Consider the following 20,260-nt stretch of genomic DNA (forward strand, 5'->3'; position numbering starts at 1 on the left):
TGAAGACAAAGTGTTGGCTGAGAAGTTGGATATGTTTAAGAAACTGATTCTTGATCTAGAAAATATTGATGTAAAGATTGATGATGAAGATCAAGCGCTGTTACTATCGCGCGCTTTGCCTTGATCACATGCTCACTTCAAAGAAACCTCCTGTATGGAAGGGAGTGTCTGACCTTTGAAGAAGTTCAATCAGCCCTGTATTCTAAGGACTTGAATGAACGAAAGGAGCATAAACCTTTGACTGTTGGTGAAGGTTTGGCTTTTAAGGGGAAATTCTTGCGAAAAGATGGTAAGTTCGACAAGAAGAAAGACAAAAGTCAACAGAAGTCTTATAGTGGCGAAGCATCTGGTATTCGATGCTATCATTGTAAGAAGGAGGGTCACACAAGAAAGGTGTATCATGAACGGCTGAAAGATCATGAAGGTAAGGATAATGGCAATGCAGCCATTGTTCAAGATGATTTTGAATCATCTGATGTTCTTGTGGTTTTGAGCTGTGACTATAGGGAGGAGTGGATTGTGGATTCAGGTTGCACTTGGCACATGACTCCAAACAAAGACTTATTCGAGGAATTATGTGATCAAGATGGTGGATCAGTATTGTTGGGAAACAATAAAGCTTGCAAGATTGCAGGTGTTGGATATGTGAGATTCAAGCTCCATGATGAGTCAATAAGGTTGTTGACTGAAGTCAGGTATGTTCCTGATTTGAAGAGAAAATTGCTTTCTCTTGGTGAATTTGACAAGAAAGGATATGTTTTCCATGGAGATAAAAGTATCCTAAGAGTCATGAAGGGGTCGAAGGAAGTCTTGAGAGGTGTGATGAAATAAGGCTTGTATACCCTTGAGGCTGAAGTTGAAAGTGGGTCGACAAATGTTGCATCGACGAAACCTTTGTCGAAGACAAAAATCTAGCACATGAGATTGGGCCATGTCAGTGAAAGGGTCTAGTTGAATTAGGGAAACAAAATCTTCTTGGTGGAGACAAAGTCGAAAAGATGAAGTTTTGTGAACCTTGTGTACTTAGAAAATCTTACAGAGTGAAGTTCAACAAAGGCAAACAAAGAACACATGGATCCCTTGATTACATCCATGCTGATCTTTAGGGGCCTGCAAGGTGTCCATCACATTCAGGAGCAAGGTATTTTCTATCCATAGTTGATGATTATTCCAGGAAGTTATGGGTATTTATCCAGAAGACTAAGGATGAAACTTTTGAGAATTTCAAAATTTGGAAGACTCTGGTCAAAAATCAAACTCCAAGAAAGGTCAAGAGGTTGAGAACCGACAATAGCCTTGAGTTTTGCAATGAGGTGTTTGACAGTTTTTGTGCTGCCTCTGGTATTGCAAGGCATAGAACTACTGCAGGTACTCCACAGCAAAATGGTTTGGCTGAAAGGTTTAATCAAACTATTTTGGAGAAATTTAGATGCATGTTGACTAGTGTTGGGTTAAAGAAGGTGTTTTGGGCTGTGGCGGTTTTGACAGCAACATATATGATAAACAGATGTTCTTCGACAGCATTAGATATGAAGACACCTGAAGAAGTTTGGTCGGGACATCCACCAGATCTCGACAGACTTAGAGTATTTGGTTGCGTAGCCTATGCTCACATTAGGCAAGACAAGGTCAAACCTAGAGCTCTGAAATGCATGTTCATGGGATACCCTGAAGGAGTCAAAGCTTATAGGCTATGGTGCCTAGAGCCAGGTCATAGGAGGAGTGTCACCAGTCGAGATGTAGTTTTCAATGAAGCTGAGATGGCTTTCAAGAAAACTGATGATGATGATGGTCGAAGTGCAGAATATTTGGAACAGGGAGAGATTCCTGTTGAGGTGGAGCAAGTTGATGCTGAATTGCATATTCTTGATGAAGTCGAAGAAGAAGAAGAAGATGCTGAGGAAGTTGAGGAAACTGTCGATGACTACCTATTATCGAGAGATAGGTCGAGAATAGTCATCAAGCCACCTCAGAGACTTGGGTACGCAGATCTTATAGCTTATGCCTTAATCTCTTCAAGTGAGGTTCTAGATGAAGAACCTAGAGACTATAAAGAAGTTATGAGGACTCAAAATAAGATTGAATGGCTGAAGCCCATGAATGATGAGATGAAATCTTTTCATGATAATCACACCTGGGAACTGATCAAGAAACCTGCTGGGGCAAGGTTAGTCAGCTGTAAATGAATTTTCAAAGTTAAGGAAAAAATTGAAGGAGTGGCGTCTAAAAGATACAAAGCAAGGTTGGCTGCTAGGGGTTTCACTTAGAAAGAAGGTGTCAACTTCAATGTTGTGTTTTCTCCTATTATGAAGCATATGTCCATTCGAATGTTGTTTGCCATGGTGGCACTGTTCGACCTTGAACTGGAACAGATGGATGTGAATACTGCGTTCTTGTATGGTGATCTAGATGAAACGATCCTGATGAGGAAACCTGAAGGGTATGTCGAAAACGGGAAGGAAGATTATGTGTGCAAGCTAAAAAGATCTTTATATGGGCTGAAACAGTCTCCTCGATAGTGGAATAGGAGATTCGACAAGTTCATGGCACGCATGAGTTTCATTAGAAGTCAGTTCGACCACTGCGTTTACTTCAGATTTCGACCTGGTAATTCATTTGTTATTTTGTTGCTTTATGTGGATGATATTTTCTTAGAAAGCAACAATGTCGAAGATGTAAAGAGGGTGAAGGCTGAACTCAATAAGGAGTTTGATATGAAGGATATAGGAGCTGCGTCTAGGATTCTTGGAATTGACATTCAAAGAGATAGAAAGCAATAGAAATTATGCTTATTTCAAGAGGCATACCTACGGAAATTCTGGACAAGTTTGGTATGTCGAATTCAAAGCCGGTTGTGACTCCAACAAACCCTCAATTCAAGTTGAGTATTAATTAGTGTCCTAGTACTGATGTCGAAAGAGCCTATATGAATAGCATACCATATGCTAATATAGTTGGTTCTTTGATGTATGATATGGTCTGTATTAGACCCGACATAGCATATGCAGTAAATCTTGTAAGCAGATACATGGCGAATCCCAGAAAGGCTCACTAGCAAGCATTGAAGTGGATTTTAAGGTATATAAATGAATCTCTAAACATAGTTCTAATTTACAGTGGAGCCTTGAGTGAAGATAGTAAAGCAATAATCGAAGGATATGTCGACTCTGATTATACAGGTTGTATGGATTCCAGAAAATCTATGTCTGGATATGTTTTCACTATGTTTGGCACAACAATTAGTTGGAAAGTAACACTTCAAAAGGTTGTTGCTTTATCAACCACTGAGGCGGAGTATATTGCTCTAACTGAAGTTGTGAAAGAAGTATTGTGGCTTAAAGGTTTTGCGAAGGAGATGAAACTTCAAGGTCGAGGTATCACTGTTAAATGTGATAGTCAAAGTGCTATACACCTGTCAAAGAACTCAGCATATCATGAGTGAACTAAGCACATCGATATGAGGTTGCATTTCGTCAGAGGATTAATCAAGCGTGGAGAAGTCCAATCACTAACGGTTTCGACAGATTACAATGTTGTTGATATGATCACCGAGACATTGTCGAGTTACAAGTTTTTCCATTGTATGTAGTTGATAAAGCTGCATGAAGAAAGCTAGTTTGTTCTCTGATGTTATAGAGTTTGTTTCAAGGTGGAGATTTGTGAGAATTGGGTCGAACTCTAGTGTGTCGAAGGGTAGCTTCTGGTTCGACACGAGTTTAGTTTGAGTGATGTTTGATGTATTGTGCAACACGACTTTAGTTTGAATGATGTTTGATGTATTGTGCAAGTTCTAACACCCCATTAAACCCGAAGAATATATTTAAAATCAGAGTTACAAAAATTCTAACATATAAACGGGATGCCACAATTACTACTTAAAATCGACGGCAATTATCGCATGCAAAAAGATACATAACACGTTAAACTTTCGGATGAACTGATAACAACATAATTTGATCTTTGAAAACAAACTAACTTTCATTAATAAAGTAGCGGAATCACAATTTCAACTTAAATGACATAATATCTTGTCCAACTGGAAACAACTTCAAAAACAACTAAATACTTATTAACATATTCAGCTTAAAATTCAGCAACTAACTATATATTAACAACGATAAAACACAAGCGTTCACCCCCCGAGTGTTACGTATCAGAGCGACCAACACCTGACTCGAACTACTGAAGGTAAATAGCCTTCACTCTGGATTACCTGCGCTTTACCAACATAGGGGAAACATTCAAATAGAAGGGGTGAGATATCATACAATAGAATCGGATGAATGATAAATACTATGCTAGAATCAGTTCATGCAAATCACTGTTTCACAAATTTTAAACAACATTTAACACAACAAAATCATCAACAAAATATAACAACTATTTTATCATCACAACAACTTAAAATGTGACTCGTACGATGCACATACATGTGGTACCAACGGAGCAAAAATCCCAACTTAAAATATGCCAGTTAATAGAGGCATCAACAAGGCATAAGCCTTTAACTATAAAACAAGGCATAAGCCTTCAACTTTAACTTTTGCCAATTCAGGCCAACTTACAGAGCATAAGCTCCCAGATTTTATGCTATGAATGCGACATCGGATGAATGCTACAACAACAGCATAACAACAATTCAACTTGGCATAAGCCTACAACTTAATTTTTTATGCCAATTAATAGAGGCAAAACAACAACAGCAACAAGTATCAACAACCACAACATAACAACGATAGCAACAATTATCAACAACAACATAACAACAACATCAACACAACAACATCTCAACGACAATTCAATAACAATACAACATTGGCCATAAGCCTACAACATATCTGTCAAAATTAGGGAAATTCAACAACATCGATATTACATATGAATTCACAACTTTAATATACACATTATAGCAACTTAATACAACTCTTGGTCTCAACCGAAATATATAGCTACCATTCCGCATAATTATTCGGACAATCCCACTATACCCGACTAAGTAATTTTTTGGTAATGCTGCTAATATTTTCTACCCAGTACTGCTATTTTCGTTTGCGTACTATTACAACTAGTATATTACTACCTGATAGTATATACTAATCCCACTACTAATTAATTATTTTGCTGCTATAATTGCTCTGTTATTATTAATGTCACAGTTACTAACATATTCAACTAAATAATATGTCTTCCATTGACTACATGTACCTCTCTTACTAAGTGTCACCATAATTAATTAGGAATGATTTAACTAACTACGTGTTCATAATTTAGTTAATTAATACTACTGAGATCACTTAAATAAAATAAAATTACGAATCAAATGGGGGCCCTCACCCCACCACTAGGGGTGACCACCCACTATCTCTTACATTACAGGGGTGAGCGCCCCTTCTTGTTATTTCCCCCAGGAGATGGGCGCCCCCTTCCTTTCCTCTTACATAGGGGCAACCTCCCCTCTTATGGTGGCAGGCGCCCCTGTTGTGTCACCCACTTTATTTTAATTTAATTTATTCCCTGTGGAGCTCGCCACTATTAAACTATGTATCAGAACTGCACTGTTTTCATCTAAAAATCAAGTCAGTCGATTCTTCTATAATTTATTTACTCGATTAATCCTCTTACACCAAAATCACAACAACAGAACAATTACGATATCACGAAATATTGTCTAACAGTCATGATTTATATCATTTGCAATACTGCTACGACAATAGAAAATTCAACATAAATTCTAGAAACAACAACTTCACAACATTACACTAATCAGATAGGAAATAAACACAGATTCAGTATAAACAACAAAAATTTGGTGTAATCCGTAATAACAAATAAACACCGCAATAATTTTACACGAACCCAATACCTACATAATATCCATCATAAATCTCATTATAGAGTCAGAACCCCACCCTTACCTTGGATTGAAGGTTGCTCTAAAATTTTTCTCCGATCGAATTCCTAACTTTGTCTCTTTCTGCAACTTCTACGTATCTCTCTTCAAACCCTTATTCCTCTTTGATAGAAACCTATCACTTCTACTGCTATCTCTAATTTTCTTTTTATTATAATTAACCAATATAATATTACTTTTACTATATTAGTCTTATTGGGCCTAATCTCTACACCCCCACTTTGCTACACACAACTATAAAATTAGCGCAACACAATTAATCTCGTATAATACTAATACTTATATTAATATTATTTCTAATATTAATAATACTATATGATACTATTAGTACCCGACCGACTAATCAACTAAATAATACTATATGATACTATTAGTACCCGACCGACTAATCAACTAAATAATACTATATGTTACAACTCTCCCCCACTTAGAATATTTTCGTCTTCGAAAATTCACTCGATGCTACTAACACGAACTCTGCATTTAACTTTCTGATCCCCAAGTCGCGTTTGGCAATACTTCACTCACTACTTTCCCTGATATAAAAATAACTTCACATGATTTGAGTCGCATACGCACATGTTAATCATCCAATGCCTTCGCGACATAATCGTAAATAACACCTCAACCATTCAACCACATTCTGACATATCAACATTTAAAGTAGTAACAACAACATACTTATCCTTGGATATACAATATCACAACATTATCTTAACAACATTTTCAACACCAAAACATAAACATAATTTCATTCCCGTATGTCAATTATCAACAAAACATCAACAAATCTACTCACATCGTCGTATCGGTCTTATAGTGACATCAACACATCCAACATAATCAACTTTGTTATATTATGGAGTATCATTCTTAATTTATGGAAATCAGCAACAATATCATCTCAACAACGATAACAAACTCATTACAATATCAACTTAACTGTATAACTCAACAAGCATACACATGGCTCACCATCAACCAACAACCACAATAATCTTCTTATAAAATCAGCAAATATTTACTAGGAAACATATCACCCTAGCACATTATCCATAAATCACAATCCACCAAATCAAACATGTAGATCAAGACATATCATTCCCATAGGCTTATGATATCTTAATCCTTCACTTCTAACGAGTCGTACACGCATAAAAACTGCACCACATCACGCTTCCGCTGCACAACTCTGATCATCCATCTTAACTCACCGCCCTCATTAAAGTTTCCACCATAAAATCGTTGTTCACTTTAGTATTCTTAATCTTTCAGTTTGCGATGTTATCTCACATATAAACCCGTTACTCCGAATTGCTTAATACGTCTTAACTCTTTCCTGGCCACTCCTCGATTAATTCACACAGACTGGTGAACGACTATCCTCGCGATATAACATCGACCACTTTACACACTATTAAGATAGAAACACAAGTCTATGCCATCCAACACGGTCTCGTCTACTATCAACAAGAGATTAAGGGTGATCAGTTCCTCAATTTGTCAATAGATAACCGACAACCATAACAGAGCATAAACCTATGTTATCAAACTATAATAGCGTTCCTTCAGAACTGGTACTCCAGTCACTTGCATCGCCATAATCCAATAATCTTATTTGAGATTTACAAATACTCCCACAATTTACCACCCATTCGATCTTGTTGATGAGACACAAACGCTCAACATATTACACGGTCCACATAGCATCACACGAAGGTTAAGTATTCTCCAACTCAAGAATTTCTACTATACTAATACATTACAATTCGTCTCGTTCCAATTGAAATATCAATTATACCGTTTCCCATTGGTTTGATGATGGAACCTCTCCAAATTATTTCTTTACACATGCCGCCACTTTGGCATCGTAAACACGACTCTAATTCCTCTTAAAAGTATTTTCCCTGAAAAGGACATCTTCATTTTAATAATTGATAATCAACATTAGTTGCATCTCTATTCACTTCTTCAATACTTTCACATCCATTCTAAAACTGAACATCTCCTTTCTCAACTTATTCTCCATCAGCATATTACACTTGACCTCGTCTCGAACAACTGCAGTAATAACCATTTATGCCCTAAAGCCTCTAGTTCCATAACTGACTTCAGAGTCCATCCATATAGGAATGCATCTACCGTATTTGAAAACACCTTCATAGGATAGAATATATCTTTATCTTTTCATAGGTTCAAACAAAACATCAATCCGATACTCGGAACACAAGATATGAATTTCCAAAGTTATCCGGAAATGTGAACACCGACGTCATCCATCAACATACTATTACACACCATACAATGACATTAGAACAAAAATTCCTTTATACCAGTATCAACACTTACCATTCTTGAAATCGTACTCATCTCCTTGCATTTCCGACTCTGATTCGCGATTCAAAACATTTCAACAACTTCAACAACTCTCACAATCACTCACAAGGGTCCCATAACAAGGTCTACAACAATTTGTCCTTCTACCATCGTTCAAACATCGATATCATACGCACGAATACTCAAACCAAAAACTCCACAATCCACTAGCAGCGCTGAAACATTGCAACTTTTTAAGTCCCATCTTCTAAAAATCATCCTTGTACTTAGCAATCACCTTCAGAAAACGTCAGGGATTTACACTTTTCTGTATATCAACAACTTCTACATTGCTCTTCATTCTCTAAGAAGTACACGTCAGTAATGTCTGATCATTCTCCTCAAGGTGCTACAACTTGATTAACAAACAAAATCTCAAATCCATGCCACCTTCAGATTCGAGAAAACAACAAAACTTCAATAATGCTTGCACTGTCTCCATCAGCAGCACACCGAACATACATCTTACAACTCGAACATTTCCGAGAAGCAAAGCTTCTCCCCCACTTATCTCAATCTATCTCCTGCATATAATTGATTAGAAAAGCAACAAGTACCGACAGTGTTTCGCACCCATGTCACGTACTAAGAAATAACATATCGGCAATATTCAACTATCACACTACTTTACTGACTCGACAAATTGGTCGGACTGACTGACCTGCTCTGATACCACTAATGTAACACCCCATTATACCCGACGAATATATATTTAAAAACAGAGTTACAAAAATTTTAACATATAAACAGGATGCCACATTTACTACTTAAAATCGACGACAATTATCGCATGCAAAAAGATACATAACATGTTAAACTTTTGGGTGAACCGATAACAACATAATTTAATCTTTGAAAACAAACTAACTTTCATTAATAAAGTAGCAGAATCACAATTTTAACTAAAATGACATATTTTCTTGTCCAACTGGAAACAGCTTAAAAAACAACTAAATACTTATTAACATATTCAGCTTAAAATTCAGCAACTAAATATATATTAACAATGATAAAACACAAGCGTTCATCCCCCCGAGTGTTACGTATCAGAGCGACCAACACCTGGCTCGAACTACTGAAGGTAAATAACCTTCACTCTGGACTATCTGCGTGGTACCAACATAGGGGTAACATTCAAACAGAAGGGGTGAAATATCAAACAATATAATCATATGTATGATAAATACTATGCTAGAATCAGTTCATGCAAACCACCGCTTCACAACTTTTAAACAACGTTTAACACAACAAAATCATTAATAAGATATAACAACTATTTTATCATCACAACAACTCAAAATGCGACTTAGAATGCGACTCGTACGATGCACATGCATGTGGTACCAATGGAGCAAAACTCCCAACTTAAAATCTGTCAGTTAATAGAGGCATCAACAAGACATGAGCCTTTAATTTTAAAATAAGGCATAAGCCTTCAACTTTAACTTTTATCAATCCAGACCAACTTACAGATAAGCTCCAAACTTTTATACTATGAATGTGACAATAGATGAATGCAATAACAACGACACAACAATGATTCAACTTTGGCATAAGCCTACAACTTGATTTCTTTGTCAATTAACAAAGGCAAAACAACAACAACAATTATCAACAACCACAACATAACAACAATAACAACAATTATCAACAACATCATAACAACTACATCAACACAACAACAATAACAACTACACCTCAACGACAATTCAACAACAATACAACACAGGCTATAAGCCTACAACATATCTGCCAAAATTAGGGAAATTCAACAACATCGATATAACATGCGAATTCACAACTTTAATATCCATATTATAGTAACTTAATAAAACTCTATGTCTCAACCGAAATATATCACAACCATTCCGCATAATTATTCGGGCAATCCCACTATACCCGACTAAGTAATTTTATGGTAATGCTACTAATATTTTCTTCCTGGTACTGCTATTTTCGTTTGCGTACTATTACGACTAGTATATTACTACCTGATAGTGTATATTAATCCCACTACTAATTAATTATTTTTCTGCTGGAATTGCTCTATTATTATTTATGTCACTGTTACTAACATATTCAACTAAATAATATGTCTTCCATTGACTACATGTACCTCTCTTACTAAGTGTTACCATAATTAATTAGGATAGATTTAACTAACTACATGTTCATAATTTAGTTAATTAATACTACTAAGACCACTTAAATATAATAAATGTACTAAAAAATGATGGTCCTCACCTCACCTCACCACTAGGGGTGACCACCCCCTATCTCTTCCATTACAGGGGTGGGCGCCTCTTCTTGTTATTTCCTCAAGGTGGTGGGCGCCCCCTTCCTTTCCTCTTACACAGGGGCAGACACCCCTGTTGTTTTACCCGCTTTATTTTAATTTAATTAATCCTTGTGGCGCTCGTCACTATTAAACTGTGTATCAGAACTGCACAGTTTTCATCCAAAAGTCAAGTCAGTCGATTCTTCCATAATTTCTTTACTCGATTAATCCTCTTAGACCAAAATCACAACAACCGAACAACTATGATATCACGAAATATTGTCAAACAACCATGATTTACATCATTTGCAATACTGCTACGGCAATAGAAAATTCAACATGAATTCCAGAAACAACAACTTCACAAGATTTACTAATTGGATAGGGAATAAACACATATTCAGTATAAACAACAGAAATTTGGTATGATCCATAACAACAAATAAACACCACAATAATTTTACACGAACCCAATTCCTACATAATATCCATCATAAATTCCATTATAGAGTCAGAACCCCACCGTTACCTTGGATTGAAGGTTGCTCTATAATTTTTCTCCGATCGAATTCCTAGCTTTGCCTCTTTCTGCAACTTCTACGTATCTCTCTTCAAACCCTTATTCCTCTTTGATAGAAACCTAGCACTTCTACTACTATCTCTAATTTTATTTTTATTATAATTAACCAATATAATATTACTTTTACTATATTAGTCTTATAGGGCCTAATCTCTACACCCCCACTTTGCTACACACAACTATAAAATTAGCGCAACACAATTAATCTCGTATAATACTAATATTTATATTAATATTATTTCTAATATTAATAATACTATATGATACTATTAGTACCCGACCGACTAATCAACTAAATAATACTATATGATACTATTAGTACCCGACCGACTAATCAACTAAATAATACTATATGTTACAACTCTCCCCCACTTAGAATATTTTCGTCTTCGAAAATTCACTCGATGCTACTAACACGAACTCTGCATTTAACTTTCTGATCCCCAAGTCGCGTTTGGCAATACTTCACTCACTACTTTCCCCGATATAAAAATAACTTCACATGATTTGAGTCACATACGCACATGTTAATCATCCAATGCCTTCGCGACATAATCGTAAATAACACCTCAACCATTCAACCACATTCTGACATATCAACATTTAAAGTAGTAACAACAACATACTTATCCTTGGATATACAATATCACAATATTATCTTAACAACATTTTCAACACCAAAACATAAACATAATTTCATTCCCGTATGTCAATTATCAACAAAACATCAACAAATCTACTCACATCGTCGTATCGGTCTTATAGTGACATCAACACATCCAACATAATCAACTTCGTTATATTATGGAGTATCATTCTTAATTTATGGAAATCAGCAACAATATCATCTCAACAACGATAACAAACTCATTACAATATCAACTTAACTGTATAACTCAACAAGCATACACATGGCTCACCATCAACCAACAACCACAATAATCTTCTTATAAAATCAGCAAATATTTACTAGGAAACATATCACCCTAGCACATTATCCATAAATCACAATCCACCAAATCAAACATGTAGATCAAGACATATCATTCCCATAGGCTTATGATATCTTAATCCTTCACTTCTAACGAGTCGTACACGCATAACAACTGCACCACATCACGCTTCCGCTGCACAACTCTGATCATCCATCTTAACTCACCGCCCTCATTAAAGTTTCTAATATTAATAATACTATATGATACTATCAATACCTGATTGACTAATCAACTAAATAATCAACTTAGCAACGCAACGCAACATATATCAACTTATCAACAAATAGTCCGAAAATAATTTAATTAAATAATTAATTAAACCACGAGTGGTACAACTCTCCCCCACTTAGAATATTGTCGTCTTCAAAAATTCACTCGATGCTACAACTCTTAACACGAACTCTGCTTCTAACTTTCTGATCCCTAAGTCGTGTTTGGTAACACTTTGCTCACTACTTTCACCGATATAACAATAACTCCACACGATTTGAATTACATACACACGTGTTAATCATCCAACGCCTTCACGACATAATCGTAAATAGCACCTCAACCATTCAACCACGTTCTGACATATCAACATTTAAAGTAGTAACAACAACACACTTATCCTTGGATATACCATATCACAATATTATCTTAACAACATTTTCAACACCAAAACACAAACACAATTTCATTCCCGTATGTCAATTATCAACAAAACATCAACAAGTCTACTCACATAGCCGTATCACTCTTATAGTGACATCAACACAACCAACATAATCAACTTCATTATATTATGGAGTATCATTCTTAATTTACAGAAATCAGCAACAACATCATCTCAACAATGGTAACAAAATCATTACAATATCAACTTAACTGTATAACTCAACAAGCATACGCATAGCTTGCCATTGACCAACAACCAGAATAATCTTCTTATAAAATTAGCAAATATTTACTAGGAAACATAGCACACTGGCACATCATCCCTAAATCACAATCCACCAAATCAAACATGTAGATCAAGACATATCATTCCCATAGGCTTCTGATATCTTAATCTTTCACTTCTAACGAGTCGTACACGCATAGCAACTATGCCACATCACGCTTCCGCTGCGCAATTCTGATCATCCATCTTAACTCACCGCCCTTATTAAAATTTCCGTCAGCTATCTGGTTTTACAATTTTCAATCTAGTTTCGGACTTCTTTAATATCCAGCACAAAATCGTTGTTCATTTTGGTATTATCAATCTTTCACTTTGCGATGTTAGCTCGCATATAAACCCGTTACTCCGAATTGCTCAATACGTCTTAACTCTTTCCTAGCCACTCCTCGACTAAATCACACAAACTGGTGAACTTTATTTTTTAGAGAAAATTTATTTTTGAAAGCTATTGTATCAGTGTTGTGCTGAAAGTTTTATTCAACAAAATATTCTCTTGCAATCTCTTTGTAATAGTGTTTTAAGGTTACAAGCTTAACTTGCTAAAAGCTTGGATTTATGTTTTCACCTTAGTATGTATAAAATCTCTGGTAAAGGTTATTCAGTTGAACGTGTAAAAAGTTGTGGCTTAGTTTTTTAGTTGAATATGTATAAGTGATTTGTTTATATGTGGAAGATTTTTGGGTTGATCATTGCAAATGCTTAAGTTATTGTGAAAGGTTTTTGGGTAGGTCTTGCAAAAAGCTTAAGATTGTTTTACTAGAAAAGGTCTTAATTTTAGTGATTGTTTCACCTGACGGGCTTCTTACAATCTGTGTTACGATGTCATGATTTTCCTATGCAAAAATGATCTTAGGTGGGGTATGGATTTTGACAACCATGGATTGTAGTAAAAATTTTAGAATTAAATATAAAAGAAAATTAAACTGCAATGAGCCACTAGCAGTAAAAATAGAATAAGATGCAATAAAATAATAGTTTGAGTATTTTTTTTTTTTTAAAATTTCACAAATTTTTTTTTAGGAATGCATCCAGACCTTACTATGTACCCTAGATCAATTATGATCTAATCTTTAGCTTGGGATTTGAAGGTCAAATCTTCTAAATATTTCCACTGTTGAATGGATACTTTCTGATAGACTTTCATTCGTTGTTTACTTATACTAAGCTTATTTCATGCTTTTCCCCACCAAAAGTTAAAAGTTGTGTTGTGAAAAGGTATTAACCAGTTTGATATAGTTTCATAAGCCTTTGACACTTCTTTTAATCCCACTTATTTTTGTTCAACGAAGTAGAGGAGATGAAAGGGTTTTTTATGGAAGGCAAAGGGGAGAGGGAAGGGGAGGGGGGAGATTTTAAAAAACTGCTTTTGGTACATTTTTGAGTAAAAACGAAGTGACCAAAAATGTACCTATTGGAGAAGGTCCAATGCCTCTTCTAGAGCTGTTAAAGATATGCAAAAATAATCTCTTTAGCTTCCTTGAATCTCCAAGAGTGTATTTCTATGCTTACTTTGTCTCAATTCTTTTTGAATTGTTCTACCAAAGTCAAATTGCAAGTGATAAAACTGGAGGTTGGGCGGGGTGATTCGGAGGTTTCAAATGCAAACCAGTGCATACAGTAGGCTCTACTACGTGTATGGATGATAATTATGTGAAAAAATTGGAAAGATATCAAAGGAAATGAGAGATTCGAAGATATGAGGTTTTAAGTGAAAATGAGAGCTTTAATGGAGTTTTTTTTGTTGCATTGAGCTTAGTCTTGGCCTTTTATAGAGGCTCCATTAAGGTTAGGGAAGAGGTTCATATTATAATCAAGGCTTAAAAGCTCCTCATTGGCTTGTTTCAAACAAAATTGGCCAAAGGTGCATCATGGTTTTAGGTTTGGATGCATATATTTGGCATGGCTTCTTGCTTTACTTCAGGTTTGGATTGCTTCTAAAGTTCACATGAAGTGTGATCAGAAGAAATTTGGAGTTCACAAGGCTCAATGCAAGCTTTGGAAGAAAAGTGAGCTTTAGTGCATTTTTTGCAAAAGTGCTTTAATCACTTATGGCAAAAGCTTGGATAAAGCAACGATGTTTCGTGTAATGCAAGTTTGATCTTAGAAACATCAACATAAATTGAGGATTAAGGGTTCATTTGGTGGATCATAAGATTGGTTCTTGGTTGGACATGAGTATATGGACCTCAAATCTGACCAACAATGCAGTCCCACCATGGCTAATTTTCTACTTCAAAAGCTCATGGTCAAGCAACCAAAAATCTCGCTCTTGGTATCTATGGAAAGGTGGTAAGATGCTTTATAACTTTGATGTTGAACACTTGAAAAGAATCAACTTGCATCACGATGAAATCTGACCATTAAAATTGAATGTTGAGACTGAAAAACACTTAGAAAATTTTCTAAGTGTTTTGGCCATTTTCACAACTTTGAGATCTCATCTTACCCTGTTGCTATAAGAAAATGAGGAATGCTTTTGAATCCAAACTCTTCATCAGGATGCAGTATCATATAAAATTTTGAATTGCAGACTTTGTTTGTTCAAAATGGATGCTTAAGGAGGAACTTATAACCTTGGAAAGTTGACTACTTGGACATGATTTTTGACACTTATAAAAATTCTAAATGTTTTGACAATTTTCACCATTTGACATCTCATCTTGCCCTGTTGCTATAACCAATTGAGGAATGATTTGAATCCAAACTTTTCACCATGATGTAGTATCATATGAAAGCTTGAATTTTAACCCTTGAGAATCAAAAATGTTTATTTGAACCTGTCACAAATTGGCCATAAAGTCATGCACTTGGAAAGGTTTCAATACTTAGAAACTTTTCTAAGTATTTTTCTTCTTGAACCCTCAACTTTCTCAAACAATTTCGAACCCTTTGAGAGAGATTTTGATTCCAATTTTTCCACCACATTGTAGTATCAAATAAAATATTTGAATGTAGACCCCAAGTGTTCAAATTGAATGCTTAGGAGGAAGTTACATCCTTGAGAAGTCACCTTCATGAACATGAAGTTTTGACACTTAGAAAAAATTCCAATTTGATCAATTTCCACATTCTTCTTGAGTTTCATGATTTAACATGATCAAACTAATCCACATTACATATTTTCTTGAAATTTGACTTGTCATGATCATGGTTGACCAAAAAAACCCTAAAGTCGAAGTTTATCTTTCAGGCGTTTGTGTTGACTTTTTTCAGTTGAATCAAGTAACTTCAAACCAAATGAAACTCTAAAATCATGGATTAATCCTTACCATCTCCAGACACCCTTAGGACCATAGAATGATGATTTTGATGATCCCTTGAACTTTGATACCCAATTCAAAACCCTAATTACTGATTTCATCATTTCATCAGATGAATGCCAAAACTCTAACCACAATGCCTTGATGAGCAAGTAACTTGAACAATTAAGATCTTGAGATGCTTAAAAACCCTAAATCCAATCAATGATGACTTGATATGTTGATAGGATCAAAAACCTAATTCTACTCAATCTTTTGGTGATCCACTGATGAAACCCTAGCACTGAGGAAATCTTGAAGAAGATAATGGTCCCTGTGCTTTGATAAATAAGATCATGATGATGATGAATCAATCCTTTGAGGGACGAGTCTCTCCCTTTTAATAAGGAAAACCCAAATCACAAGAAATATGTGATCCCACACCTTAGAAGCCAAAGTTATGCTCTAATGGATTATGCAGATGAGTGTGGAGCCAAAACTAATTAGGGTTGAAATTAATAGGGCAAATTTTGGGGTATAACAACTGCCCCTATTTAATCATCTTAAATCTGACGGTGAGATGGGCGCTTTCCTTTCCATCATTCGAGACGTAAGGAGATTAAATACTAAAAGAACCACGAAATTTATACTCTAGGGTGAAATAAAAGTGGTGCACTAATGTTTTAGGTGATAACCTTTTGTTTTTGATGATGGTGATATCCTAGCAAGATTTTCTCAAAAAATTCTAAGGATGATATGGACGCTTGACCAAGTGATCTTGCAAAATCCAACCTCAATATAGAACTCAATTCGGGAATTGGAACTCTTCAAACAAAAGCTATGAAGAAAGATGACTTTGATGGTGTACCAAGCAAATAAACCTTAACCTCAACTACTATGGACTTACAAAGCAAAGAGGACAAAAGACAGATGCCATCTACTATGGTCTTCAAAGAAAAGATAAGAAGATAGACGCCGACTAATGTGGACTTACAAATCAAAGATAAGAAGGCAGACACCAACTAATATGGACTTACAAAGAAAATAACCCAGACGCCAACTTATGTGGACTTACAAAGCAAATAATCAGGCGCCAGCTAATGTGGACTTAAGTATGTGATAATGTATGATTAATATGATGAATAATGATGCGTCTTTACTAGCCGTGGTCGTATTTTATTTGTTGTTGTGCATCATGCATTTATAGCATTTTTAGGACGAATAGTCCAGTGATGTTTTGCATGGTATTGATCCAATGATGTATATAGGACTATACGACTCAGTGATGGCCTCAATCCCATAGTGAGGATCGAGTGCAGTTTTGGTGAAGTGCTCTAGTTCCAAGCGGGGATCGATCCTATTGGTGGGGATCTTTGGAGATAACGATGACTAAGTCATCAGTGAATTTTTGGTACTACATGCATGAGTCTTATGAAGTTGCATTTCATTATTTGTGGCATTGCACAATACTTGAATTATGCGACGTCTTTGATTGATTCTTGGAGTATGATGTTTTGTATGTTTTAAGTGATGTATTTGATTGATTCTTGGATTATGATATTTTGACGTGAAGAACTAGTGATTGTCGTTATGTTATAGAATGTAGTAAATGATATTATGTTGTTGTTGTTTCCTTGATATAACTACTATATTAATTCCGTATGTCTTTTATAATGATTATGATTTACTCACCTTTTCTGCTTGGAAATGTTGCCTTGAAACGTGGGTAACTTGCAAGTGATCAAGATTAGTGCAAGAAGCTTAGAGGATAGCTCCATAGTATGTTTATTTGCTTTCCGTAGAATAAATGGAGTCTTGCTCTGATATGTAACATCGGGGTTGGGGTCGATTGATTGTGAACCTTGTGTTCCTTTATTATTATGAGACTTTGTATTACTTTCATGACTTTTATCTTGTTTTTTAATCATAAATTTATAACATGAAGTATGATGATTTCGTTGAAGTTTGAACTACCTTTCATGGTATTTGAAATATTTTATAAATGCCAAAGATGCTACTTATGTTTTCAAGTGTTTTTGCAACACGTGTTACGGAGTAGAATTGTTTGTTATATGAAGATGCGATGCCCTTGTGGTTTCTTTGTTTTATTTTTCGTAAAAATACATGCGAAAATATATATGGGTTAGAAAGGTGTTACATAAACTAATAAATCATTTTAATTTTTTTAATGTCATACTTGATATTTCAGTTGATTTTCTCATTGGTTCAATTTTAGCTATTGTTCATAATATTTATTCACCGTTTTTACACTGGCCTCGAAAAATGATATTATCGACGTTTTTACACTTCATACGCAATGACTCGAGATATAGATGAATCTAATGATGTGCACACGCTTAAATTTTTTTAACACAATTAATACTTGTGGCCTTCCAAGTTGAAAATCAAGGTTGTAATATCAATAATATTATTAAAAAATATAGACCAGTCTACTGGGTTGTACAACCTAATTGTATTAATCATCACAAAAATGAAAAAATTGTACTTGAAGAAAGGATTCTATCAAAAAAAATTGGTAATAAGGTATATATATAGCTAGCCATTTACATATTTTAATCCAAGACTTTCTTTCAAATTTCTACGGAGTCAATTTCCTTTGATCATTTTATTTGAAATGTCTTAATAAAATTCAATAATAATCTTTGAAGCATGTTAAAATTTATCTTACACAATTTATTTTTTTCCAGTGGACAATTACATATAAGTTGTCAATTCAAGAATTACACTAACAAATCTGTTTAAAACTATTGATAGATACAAAATGAATGTCAAGATACAAACACCACTTTAAATGTCATTTATTTCAAAATTTAAAATAAACGTTAGTAAATTATTAAAATGATTTATTAATTTCAGCAAACTTTTACTTCTAGTAATAAATCCTTAACATCAACATGTGTGACATATTGTTTTTACTATATTTTTTATATTTATTTTCCGTTCTCTTATTTTATTTACTTTCAAAGAGAGACAATTTTATATATAATTTGCCTACTAAACTTATAAATCAATTTTATAAAATTTCATAAATTTCTATCCATCGTAAAGAGGAGACGACAACTAAAATTCAAAATCACATACAACACAAATTCTCGCTACCATGAAAAATATTATTAATGGATTAAACCACCCATATACATAATGACCATTTAATTAAAAAAATATTTGACAAATTAAATTGTCACAACAACAAAATGATCATACATTTTGAGACCATGTAAAGTTTGTAGCGTTTTATGTACTAAAAAAACGAAACAGTTTGAAGCGTACTTTGTTTTTAATTGTTATGTTCATTGAAAAAGCAACGAATCCGTTGTAGTCTAGTTGGTCAGGATACTCGGCTCTCACCTGAGAGACCCGGGTTCAAGTCCCGGCAACGGAATTAATTTTTGTAATTTTTAATATTTGGTAAAAAGAGAACCAAATATGCCTTTAACTTTACGTTTTCAATGTATTTGGCTTCATTCTTTAATGACTTTTGAAGTCTTTTTATCTATACTTTTGAAGTCTTTTTATCTATGGTTTTAGCAAAACATTGACATGCACCTTGTTTTCATTTAAAAATTAAAAAACATATTGCATTTATCGATCTTATATGTTTTTTTAATAATAAAATAAAATTCTTTATAAAAGAGATTAAAAAAAAATCAATTAAGCGGATAAAAAAATCAATTAAATCGATAATTCAAACTAAATCAAACTGAAATAAAATTGAGTATTTTTGGTTTGGTTCTAAAATCGAACTAAACTAATAAAAATCGACATAGTCTGATTTACTCGATTTTAGTTTTTATTATATATTTATGACAAATATATGTTTTCTAAAATTCATTAGCCAATAAAAGATCGTATTTTTAATAATTAACATATAACAAATATTTGATCAATATATAATTTATAAAAAAAAATTTAGTAAT

At 34.5% G+C, this 20,260-nt stretch overlaps 1 non-coding gene across 1 annotated transcript; it reads left to right on the forward strand.

The window, feature by feature from the left end:
• The first annotated feature begins 19,652 nt into the window (after window positions 1-19,652).
• Window positions 19,653-19,725, forward strand: TRNAE-CUC (transfer RNA glutamic acid (anticodon CUC)). Its single transcript has one exon. It is a non-coding gene; the product is annotated as a tRNA-Glu (tRNA).
• The last annotated feature ends 535 nt before the right edge of the window (window positions 19,726-20,260 follow it).

The sequence above is a fragment of the Vicia villosa genome, linkage group LG1 (genome assembly GCF_029867415.1).
Source record: "Vicia villosa cultivar HV-30 ecotype Madison, WI linkage group LG1, Vvil1.0, whole genome shotgun sequence".
In the NCBI taxonomy this organism is placed as follows: domain Eukaryota; kingdom Viridiplantae; phylum Streptophyta; class Magnoliopsida; order Fabales; family Fabaceae; genus Vicia; species Vicia villosa.